Here is a 12,190-nt window from a genome sequence, read left to right as displayed (position 1 = left end):
CCAATAACATTTATAAGACTACAAATTAGGTAGTTTCAGTCTAGGTTAAGCCGCTGCAGACATCATAAAAACTAGAAGCTACTACTTAATGGAAGATGTAGGCTGCTTATAATCTGGAAGACCTTCAAGTGGTGGTTTATTGCCTTCTAAATCTGTCTTACCTTGATTTTATGCTCACAGCACTTGAGAGCCTTGTTCCAATTCCATGTAAACCCTTGAGCAGATTCTCAATGGTACTTTACCATATGTACCTGTTAATAGCAAGTTGCCATGGTCACGAAGTACTACCATTCTGGCATGGCAGAGTTGTACATCCACTTTTCCCTGACATAACTGACTGCACAAACTGTACTCCAAAGGAGAATTTTGCATTCACTCCTTCCTATTCTTTTAATCCTCTCTGTTCTTTGTCTCATGTTTTTAGAGAGAAAACCAATACAAGGTGTGGGGTCTTCCTTGGTATTGCCATGGCAGTTACAGAGTACCCTGAGATCCACTGTCAAACTCACTCTACACGGGAAGTAGGGAAAATCCCACTGCAAAGTGAGGAAGAACATCTGTACACTTTTTCTCTCTGTTTTTGCTGAAGTGGGGGATAATAGAAAAGTCTATGAAAGTGTGACATTGAAATGTTAAGTTCAGTTCAGGCCCAATTTGAGCTGAAGTGAACGAGGAGTGATTCTGCTAAAACATACTGAAAAAGAGCATGCTATGAGCATGAATACCAAACCAGACCTAGGAAGTGCCACAATAAAGGCTCATCTAAATTTTATATACTTGGGTTTGGGGGGAAAGGAGAGAAAAAGTGAGTAATCTACTTTTTGCCTCTGAAGGCTGCTTCCTGCTAGACTGTGCGTGGGTCTGTAAAATGTTGGAATTAATCCTATAGCCTTACCTCATCCTGCAGGCATTTAACAAAGGCAGTATTCTTGATTGCTGAGTTTCAGCTAATTATCAGAAGTGAGAGAAAAAGGGAACAAAGAGCACCTGACATGATGCCATGTTAATAATTCACCCAGACATCTAGGATAACATAAGCTTTCTGTGCAACAACATTTCATGAGCTCCTGAAATAGGCTTTTATTTCTCAGCAAAGGAGATGAAGCACTTGATGAAAAATGTCAGCTAATAAGTGTGTTAGAAGTGTGTTACCTCTTTGTACATCATTTAACCTGCACAAGTGTGTAAGGCCCTGTTGCTGCAGGGTTGTATTTTACATTTAATAATCAGGAGGTTCTTTGCTTCACTGAGTTTCCTTACAGCGTTCAGTAATTAATCCTAGAAATTGTACTTGGGAATTCCAAACACATATCTTTGCACCTTGACAAAATGTAATGGAGTTCAAGGGCACTCCGGAAACAACAGGGTGAAAAAGAATGCCAGATCACACCTGAAAAAATAAAATAAAAATTGAAAGCCAGGATCAAGTTATGCTCCAGACCTGATTCAGAGCAAAGATGGCTCCCATTTGTGAACCTGCATTTATGGAGGGAGGATATATTGGAAAGACCCATTTCTCAGATTATCTTCTGGGCTCAGTGTCTTTATACAAGGTTATCAGCATCAGGCAGCTCTAAAAATAACAAACTCGTCTTTTATGAGCTGTTTGTGTTACTTAAAGGTTAGAAGCTGAGGAAAACTCAGGGATGTTGGTGAGCATATCAGCTGCTCTTGAGTGAAGGTCAATAAACTGCTATGGATAAGACCTGCTGTCTAAAATGCAGGAGCAGAGTGAAACAACCTTGAGGCTTAATCCCCTTCATCTGACTTCAGCAAGAGGAGAGCACTGAAAGAAGTGACATCAGGTTCTGCCTAGGCTTTGCATTTGGTGAAGAAGGATCCAGGCCCCATACCTGTCTGTTTCCTTGGCGTCATGGGTTTCCAGTGTGTTCTTGGGAACCACAGAATCACAGAATGTCAGGGATTGGAAGGGACCCTGAAAGGTCATCCAGTCCAATTCCCCTGCCAGAGCAGGAACACCCAGATGAGGTTACACAGGAAGGCGGCCAGGTGGGTTTGAATGTCTCCAGAGAAGGAGACTCCACAACCCCCCTGGGCAGCCTGTTCCAGTGTCTGTCACCTCATTTAAGTGGAACCTCCTGTGTTCCAGTTTGCACCCATTGCCCCTTGTCCTATCATTGGTTGTCACTGAGAAGAGCCTGGCTCCATCCTCGTGACATATTTATAAACATTAATTTATAATGAATTTAAAAACATTTACATATTTATAAACATTAATGAGGTCAGCATGTCAGGGAAAGTGTCTTCATGATGTTTGAACTTCAGGGACACTTTGTTCTGTAAAACAACTTAAAAAGCATTTACAACAAAGAGAACAAAAGCACCTTCTGAGCTGAGATTTGCCACTGAGTTACTTCAATACTGTCTTGAAAACAAAAAGTTAAATTAGCAACAGACATGTTTCCAGCAGCAGATCAACTGTAAGCACTTCTTTGTTCTAGTATTAAGGGATTTTTTTACTTTGTGTAAAAACAAGAAAAAAAAAAGATGTACACATCAACAAAACGGCAGCTAAGGCCCTGGCTGTTTCAGAGTAACAGCGCTGGTAACAAATGTGGCAGTTGCACAAGACATGTAAAATGCATAGAAATTATTACAAAAAAATCCAACCTTATGCCAACCTAAATAACCTTGCTGAGTTATAGGATTCCAAGAAACCGCTCCGTCTCTCCTGAAATTGGTGACGTGCCTCATCTAACTGGTATGTGATCTTTCTAGATTTGCTGACCCTCTCAGTCCTGAGTGCTCAACAGTGCCGATTTTGTTTGCTGACTGCCTCTCTTTATGTGTGATGCTTCTGCTTTTGAGCTAAGTTACCCTGCTTTTGGAGTGGTGTCACTCTGCTTCCAAGGACTTAATTCTATGCATACACTGGTAAGACATGGACTGCTTGCATTGAGCAGAAATGGGCCGTATGCCTTATTGGTGTTTGAAATATTGCACTGACAAAAAAGCTTTGGAAAATTACTGTGATAGTTATGTGTACTGACAAACTGAAAGATCATTTTCCTGGAGGTGTTTAAAAGGCATTTGAATTAGGTTCTTAGGGACATGGTTTAGTGCTGGAGTTAGCTTCGGTTGTGGTTGGGCTTGATGATCCTGAGGGTCTCTTCCAATTGAAATGATCCTATGATTCTATGATTCTATGAGCATATATGTACTTACTTGCTTAAAGAGGGTGGTTATCATTGCACAGTAGTTTATCTGAAGTCCCTGGAAATAAGCTGATGTAAATCAGTATTAGCAGAGTGAGAATCAGGCAATGAGCCTCAGAAAGTGACTGTGCTGGAAAGCGAGTGCAGATCCACTCCCTTGGAGCACTGACACTAAGGGCTCAAAAGCACGTTCTTTCTGCTGTAAAAATATTTAGATGGATTTTGATCTTTAAGATGGCTGGTAGCAGTTTTATTTTGCTCTGAGAATCTTCTTTGTGATGTTATGAGTAAAAAGTATAAAGTATGGATAAAAAGTATAAAGAAACTTCAAACTACATGCAAATGATGTGTAGAAATTTGTCACAAATGTCATGTTCTTCACTTTCCAAAAGAACACCTGCCATAGGAACACATAGCAGTGTAAGATGACCTAAAAGTGAATGAAGTGAGAAATGTATTTCTTAGCAGCCTTGAAAAGTCAGATGAAGTGGGGATAAAATGGGATCATTTCCACAGTGAAACTATGGAGTCTACACTGATGTGATTATGTGCTCCTACATTCAGCTGAGAAAGAGAGCACATAGCAAAACAGTTAGTAATTTATTCTCAGAGACTAAAACATCTCTTACTGCTCCTTTAAGAAAAATCCTTACATAGAGATCCCTTACACTGTATTTCTTCTCATAGGTTACACCAATGGAAAACAGATTCTGAAGTGAGCACCAGAAGAAAGCTTCGTAACTCGTATACTTCATGACTAATCATTAATCCCATTTTTGTGATCACCATATGATAATAATGGTACATCTAAGTAATCCTTTTGAAAATGCTGAGAGAAACTCTTTGCACTGGGCATCTTTCATCTTTTTCTACTATCCATAATCTATATACTAAATGGATATGAAAATGCAGATGTCAAATCTGATGGGTTCTCATTGTGCCAAAATCTCTGTAAGAGACATTTAGAAAGAACCATAGATGCTTATGAATATTCAATTCACGCATCTTGGAGCAGAATTTAACACAATTGTTTTTTCTGAGAGCTGTTTAGATTTAATTCCAGGCATATTCTTGTACAGTTTGTACTGCAAAGCAGTGCGAACTGTCTGTATGTATTTGTAGGATGGCTGCAACTGGAAGAGAAGGCAAAGATAAAAATCTCCAATATGACAAGTGATGGGAAAAATATATTTTTTTTGTGAAATTTCTGGCTGATTTGAGTCATGATTAGCTGTAGTAAAACTGGGTCCAGATTTCATAGTTCTTTCGTTATGCATTCTGAACCTACTCCAAAACTTCCAAGAAATGCTGGCTTTTTATTTTATTGTATTATCTTAAAACTAGAAGCCTATTATTTTTCTTCTTTGTTGTAGTTTTTTAACAGTTGTAACTATTCATGAGCACATTTTTACAAAAATTGACCAAGCACACTTAATATGTTTTTCTCAACCATGAAGGATATCATTTGAGCTGCAATTAAATATTTTTCCTTTTCACTGTAAAAATCCTTGCAGAAACTTCTGAGGTAGTTCACTACCACTGGTCTGAAAGCATGACTCATGTTGATTAAGCCCCAAGACTAAATCCTACCCTAGACTTGGTCTTGTTTAATTGCAATGGCCTTTCCCATATGTTAGTTGCTTTCCCTCTGCTTCCTATACCATATACACTTTTTTAATGTTTACTCATTTAAACCACTCGAATGTAATTCGCATCAGTTCACTGTTTTTCTTAACTGATTTTCTTGGTGCAAAAGCCACAATCGTAATTCCTTCTCATATTTACAGTTTCCAATGGAAGAAGACTATTGAAACCATAGAGAATGTGTGTAATAATGGATCTTTGGATCAAACTTTCATACTCTGCTCTTTCACTCGTCTCTTAAACCCTTTAACACCTGATCTTTGTGATCTGTCCTTATAATACCAGACTGCTCAATTTTCTTGTGAGAAGAGGACATTTTTATTTGAGAAAAAAAGATATTAAAAAAAACCCAAGTCCCATGCTATTGAAGAAACTTCACAAAGAAGAAAAACAAACAAACAAAATTATAACTACTGAGATCTAAATCCCTGAAAAGAAATTCAGTATTGGAATGCATCTAAATATTAAATAAAGATTCTTTCCAGTCTTTGATTTGCAGAATCTTTTACTTCATGCTAGAAAATTACAGCACATCGATGGTTACTTGAGACGCTATTTACTAATCAATGTACTGGCATTTTTTAGTGACACTTGACTTTACACAAAGAAGAAAAACATGAGAAAGCAATAGAACTTTGTCTTTTCACATGAAACTTATTTACTGATTGTCTTTTAAATTTACTTTTCTGTTATGATTTTATACCTTGCAAAGTGCCAATGCCCTGTGGTTTAGTCTATGGTTAAGATACTAAAACACATTGGTACAGATCTCAGTTTAATGTGTGAAGAGCTTCAGAAGGAAAGCAAGCTGCCTTAAATCTGTGTAGGCTGTAGGTGCTTCTACCATTTTACCATAAGTTGAAAAGTATAGTTTTTCCTTTAAAAAAATAAACCAAACAATCAGCTCATCTGGTATAGCTCTGCTCTAATATCTTTGTAACTACAACAGGCCCAAACAGCCTTCTAAGCGCGCTGCTTACTGCTAACATGTTCTTCCAGCTGCTGTGTAGCACCTCAAAGAGTGGCCCTGCAAACTCCTTCAGAGTCCAGGATGGGCCTACCTGCTGACATTGGAATTCTTTGCCCACTTGTCAACCCCAGGATATCAAGCAACCTTTGGCAGGCAGATACCACACTGCAAGGTCTTCCCTGGACATTCCCTGAAACGAGCAACCCATGGCAGAGAGGTTTGGTCAGGATGCCAAAGTCAGATAATATTCATGCTGCATCACTATTCAGAATTATTAAATACAATCTGTATCCTAAAAATATAGTGGTCTTAAAAAACCTTTACTGGATGTAAGATGTGCCCTAGTCTTCAAGACACTCTCAAAAGAAGGCAGGATAGACCCAGTGTAATCAGAAACAGATGACAAAGTGAAGGCTTTTCTGGTTGGTTAAACTGGAAGCAGACAGCAGTGACAGATAACAGAGGTACAGCTTCTTCTGGATGGAGAAACACATAATGTGGCTAGCACACTCTGACAAAGGTGCCAAGACCTGTTTTTTCTGTGAATTGTAACTTGCCGTGTTGTGATTTTCCTTCCGTTTCTGTGAAATATAACTGGATGACAGTTTTCAGGCAAGCAGGCGGCTTCCTCCCACTGAACAGCTTTACAAGCTTCACTCCTGGTTGTGAGCTGGTGACTTCAGCTGAAAAGTGTTCACCTGCAACCTCATTCTCCAGAAGCTGGAGTTTATCATGTTTTTTCCTCCATTGTATCAATGGGGGAAATGTCTTTTAATTTTTTCTTAAATTCAGTTTTCTCTTTCTTTGCTGAATGGAACATCTCCTGGAGGTACATTTGCTGAAGAGATTACAAGTTTTGGCTGTGAAGTTGTAAAATATTGCTTAGCAAGTTTTAATGGGCAAGCTTGCACTATCCACCACACAGAGAAGTCTGGAAATGCCTTAAACAAGAAAGAAACAAACAGATTTTTCAAGTAATAGTAAAAGGCCAATGTAAAAGAAAAACAAACAAAACCAACCAACCAACCAAAACCATAAAAGTAAAAACACCCCGGAAACATCACCCACAAACAAACAAAACTAACCTAACACCCTGTGATCCCTCTGTAAAATAATTTAAATATGCAGAACAAACCAGTGCATTGTCTCAAGTCACATGGAAATAAAAATAGAATGTTAAAATCTGGGAAAGCTGAAGGTGAAGATCAAGATTAGGGAAGCAATGAAAACTTTTGACAATAAGAACAGGAAAATCACTCACTTCTTCTAAGTATAACATCAGGAAAATTCTTTAAAGCAGAATAAAGTAGCTGAGGTGAACAGCAGGCTAGATTTTTGATGCAGAACATCTTCTACTCTAGCAATAGTAGTAACATGGAGCATTGAATAGTAAAAAATCCTCACCACAGATATTTGGGATTCAAGAAAGCATTTGACAACCTGTATCAAATCTCTTATCATATCCCTGGCACAACTTAAAATGTTATTACATGCTAGCAAAACAAATCAACAACATCAAGGCTTGCATACAGGTACAGCAAGTACTCTTAAAGTAAACAAAATGAGCTTCAGTATAGTGTTTGGTATCAAACTTCCAGTCTCTCACTTCTCACTTCAGCCATTTGTTTTATTGTGAAAAACTTGCAGATTTAACACAAACAGTGCTTGGCATTATAACAGAAAATTAGGAATGACATTTTGAGTTACTTGATTAACAGCTTTTAAAAATAGAGATTCCATCAGCTAGCAAGCAAATAAGAAAGGACCCTGCAGTGCTGGAAAAATCCAGAACTAATAAATGTTTATTAAAAAAGCAATTCTAATGGACACTCCAGCAGATTCTAACTAAACCACCACTTAAAATAAAAGAAATACCATACGATGCCAAAGAAATACAATATAATGCCATACCTTAACAGTAAACTATCAGTCAAAGAGGACATTTGGGAGGGAGCAACAACACAGGTTTGAAAGGTACCAGCTACACTGACTATCTTAAATTGCTACTTAATGAATAAACTACTAATCTTTAATTCTAAATGCATTCCTGCCTCGGAAGTCAACTTGAGAAGCAGATAGGTCCCTCAATGTTTTTGTCAGCAAATGCCTTAGAAAATTACTTTTAAACACATTATGAAAACCCAAGATTTGTCAGAGTTCAGCACCCCTTATTCAAAGTTATCGGGAAAGGAAGGTAATGATGCATGATGCATGATGCATGTGAAAATGTGCTGCTGCACGTTTTCCAGGTGACAGCAGTCAGCTGAAGGAATTCCAGTACTGTATAGCACTTAATGAGGATAATTATACGGCACTTCAAGCAAAGGACATGCAAAAGATAGATAGCAGAATCCAGATTTACAGCACAAAAAATCTTCTCACCCTTTCTCTTTCTTTAAACCTTAAGAAGAGACTTTCAAACCAGAATTATGGCTTCTTAATGCATGAAATTAAAAGATTTCACAATTACTTCAGAGAACCTTGTAAATTTTTCTACAAATGACATAGGGGAGACAAAGGACAGAACAAACAAACAAACAAAACAAAACAAAACAAAAAAAAACCCAAACAAACCAAAAAACCCAACCAAAACCTAAAAAACAAACAACAACAACAAAGCTAGAGGGTTTTTCTGTAAGAGTCAGCAAAGATTGTGGATGAGAAGTGGTACTACGACTGCTCACTGTGTTTTGCTGTTATACTTTCTAGCATCATTCCTTACTTCTGACAAGAAATTTTATCTGTTTTGTCCTCTTGTATGCTTCAAAATGTTTGGCTTTGGTATATTTACCTGTGCCTCATATGCTGAATCCATATATAGAGTTAATGGTCTACTCAGTTAATTACTTTTAAAAAGCAAACTTCTACTCTTTTGCTTAATCTGACTTCCACATATATACACTCGTTTGCATAGAATTGCAGCGATGAATTTAGAGATTGCTTTTAGCCTGATTCCTTGCACTTAGGGTTATGTTGTTTCCCCAATCAGAAAAATTATGTGTATGAAAGGTAAAGTTGAATAATTTTAAGCCAGCAGTTTTCTAAAGGCAGTCAAGGAAAAGAGTCATGTTAAAATCAATACACTAACTGCTTTTTAAACAGAGCTTCAACTAAGAAAGCTGTAACAATTTCATTAAATAGAAGAAATAAATAAAAGCATACAAACATGTCCCGGTCTCATAGCATTGTTCTTTCTGCAAAGTAGTTTGAATTGCAGCATTGCTCTTCTGCAAAGACATGGCAAGGTATTGTGAGACACTTGCTTAGTCAGGGAGAGGCATTTATCATAGCAAGTAGTAGTCTGTGTTACTATCATAGTTTTCAGATTTATGTTCTAGTATAAACGACTGTGAAAGAATGTAAATGTTACTCAACTTTTTTAACAGAATTCAAAATAGATTGAAGAAAGAAATGAATCCTGAATCACTGACATCCATTCTAAAGACGGCAATAGGTGGTAAAGCCCCAAGCTGGAGCATCCTCATGCCTCAAATTGTCGACTTCTGTGTTATTGCACTTCAGATTTAACAGGTAATTTAAAAGTCAGAACACATTGTCTGCAACATATCTCATTGTCACAATGAAATAAATTTGAAAACCGATAACACTGATAGTGAATCAGTGTGCTACTTTTGACTTTTTTTGCTTTTTCATAAATGAAAGACAAATAAAGACAAACTTTCTGCCTGTCAGGAAACAAACCAACAAACAAATGACCAAACATGCCCTCCCACCACCAAAACCCAGATAACCTGCGTATTTGTAAATCAGGAATGTTTTGTAGATGTCCATATGCATATACATTGCCTTTAGTTCCTCTTAGGGCAGGGGTCAAATTTTTTGTTCCAAATTAGCTGTCTCAAAGATCGTTCCAAAGAGTAATATGAAGTCCTCACTTTGCTAAAAGAAAGTTGTTCCAACGAGTTGCAATTTTTCATTGAATTTGAATATAAAAGAAGGTGAGAAAGGAATATTTTGCAACTAGACTCAGAGACTTTTTTTGGTCATTCATTATATTTCTGACTCTGAGAAAAGTTTTTCTACAATATGTATGTCAAAGAATTCAGTTTGAGCTTTGTTAGGTCCAACAGAAGAGGCCTGACAGTATGACCCAAGTTTGGCAGACATACCTGTTAAATGATGCAATACGGATTTGGTTCTGCCAGAGACTGACACTATGGTAAACTTGGCGACCCTGATTCTGCAGACTGGCATGCAGGTATACATACTCTTTTTCTGTAGAAGCTCTTCAGGCATAAAATGAGGCAGGCGAAGATCTGAACTGAGTGCAGATACACCAACAGCTTGTTGCCTTGTCCCTATCCCCAACTTTTGCAACTCAAAGTTGCAAAAAAAAAAAAAAATTATAAGCAGTGACTTTCCATGGTTGGGCTGAGCAAGGCCTGCTTACAAAACATTAGACTAGCAGAATCTTCAGGTATCTAATTGCTGCTGTTACTCCTCAAGAGACAAAATTGCTTCACAAGTGTATAAGGAGTATTGACACCATTTTCCTTAGTGTTGCCAAGTAAATATTCTGAGATCTGAGATGTGAAACCAGGTAAGAAACGGCCGGTGAAACACTTTTTCCCGGGTGCCGTTTTGGAGTATTTCAGTGGTCTTTGCTCAGGGTTACTGTGGAAAACACTTAAGCTTACAAAGATAGCATTGTCTATCAACAATATCGAAGAAGGTGACCACCAACTCCAGACCATTAAAGGTATTAAAAGTACATTAATTAGTGTTTTCCTGTTTGGGAGCAAGAAACTGTATTGGTACCTTTTGTAGATATACACAGCGTAAGAGGGGCATTCTGAGCAGGTAAAGATCAGAGCATATGGGAGAAACTAATGGGAAATTCTTAAGGTCTTCTTATACACACTCAGTGTATTTCATGACAGCTACTCACAGAGACTGTATTTGCTGAAGCCTTTCTTGTTTATGTCTCTGATTACGTACATAGTACACACTAAGACAAATAGAATTAGAATCAGGAAAGCTCTAAATTTGTATTTAAACTTTCAATATATTTTAAAAAAACCCCAAACTGTTGGAAAAGGTATTGAGATGTGACAGTATCAGTGCTGGTATTTCACTCACTGCTGTATTCTGCCTCGGTTCTCTTATTCCTAGTCTAGCCCATTAAATAGATGCTTCTGTCTTGAAAACTACTTAGCACACTGTCCAGAAACAAGCAGTTAATAACATTCATTAAATAGACCTAAGAATCCTCTATTGAATTAGGAATGGTTAATCAGCTGGCCTAAATCAACACTGTTGCATTGATCTCAACCAAAGTATGTAAGTTTTCTGTCTGGTTACCTTGAGCCTGTTGTGTTCATCTTGATGAATCTTCAGTATATAATCTTATATAATCAAACCCCTAATCATAAAAGCATTTGAAGATTTTAGTGATATGTGTAGACAAATATATAAAAAAATAGCTAGATAAGGACAGAAACCTGAGGTGGTGACAAGCATTTATATGGTAATTGTTATGAATATGTTAAAATGAGAGCACAGAAGTGCCAAAAAGATGAGTGTAAATATTCCCTCTTGAGCAATGTGTGGCTGTGTTAGATGTCTCTTTCTTGAGGCATCTTTATGAGAATGATGACAACACTAAGTTTTACTTTTCTAATTTATCTATCTGTAAATGTTTGTGTCAGTAAAATCTACCTTGAACTTTTTTGGACTCTGTTGGTCAATTTCAAATGGATGTGACATAGCTACCAATGATAAAAGATCTTGCAGATGCACTTCAAATAATATGGAGAAAACATATCAGTGCACAGGATATGGCATGAACTCAGGTTGTATTTTAGAAATCAAAAATCTACAAAGGAGAGAAAAATTATCTTTATAGGACAAGTTTTAATATGAGTGCATCTCTTACAAGATATATTATAATGCAAGCATGAAACAGAAACATGAAACAGAAATAACGACTTACCACTCGAGGAACTGGATGCTTTAAAAGTGGGGACATTTTAGATGTGGCTGGTATCTCAGGAGGAAGACATGATTTACAGAGAATTTAGAGGTCCTGTGAAAAGAGATTAAACCATGTGACACAAGTTCTATATTTAGTCTTCTGGAAATAAGGTGATGACTAAATACTCTTATAATGGGAAGCAGTGGACAAGGTTTAGAGCAACCAGCAGTAACCTTGGGCTTTAAGGCATGACAAAGTAATGCCAGGACATTTATTACATTCTGAACACGTCAGGAATATTGCATATTCAACATGGTTTATCTACCTGACATGCTAATATGCATCCTTTAATTATACTACTTATCTCAGCCTTTTAAAAATAATTTCCTGTACAATAGACCCTTGGGGTAGGGAGTTGCCGTTACTCACTGGCAGAAATGGAGAGAAAAGCACTTCAGACCCAGT

Source organism: Streptopelia decaocto, assembly GCF_964273445.1.
Source record: "Streptopelia decaocto genome assembly, chromosome: Z".
NCBI lineage: Eukaryota > Metazoa > Chordata > Aves > Columbiformes > Columbidae > Streptopelia > Streptopelia decaocto.
The sequence above is the reverse complement of the archived record's forward strand: the minus strand, read 5'-3'. Positions refer to the sequence as shown.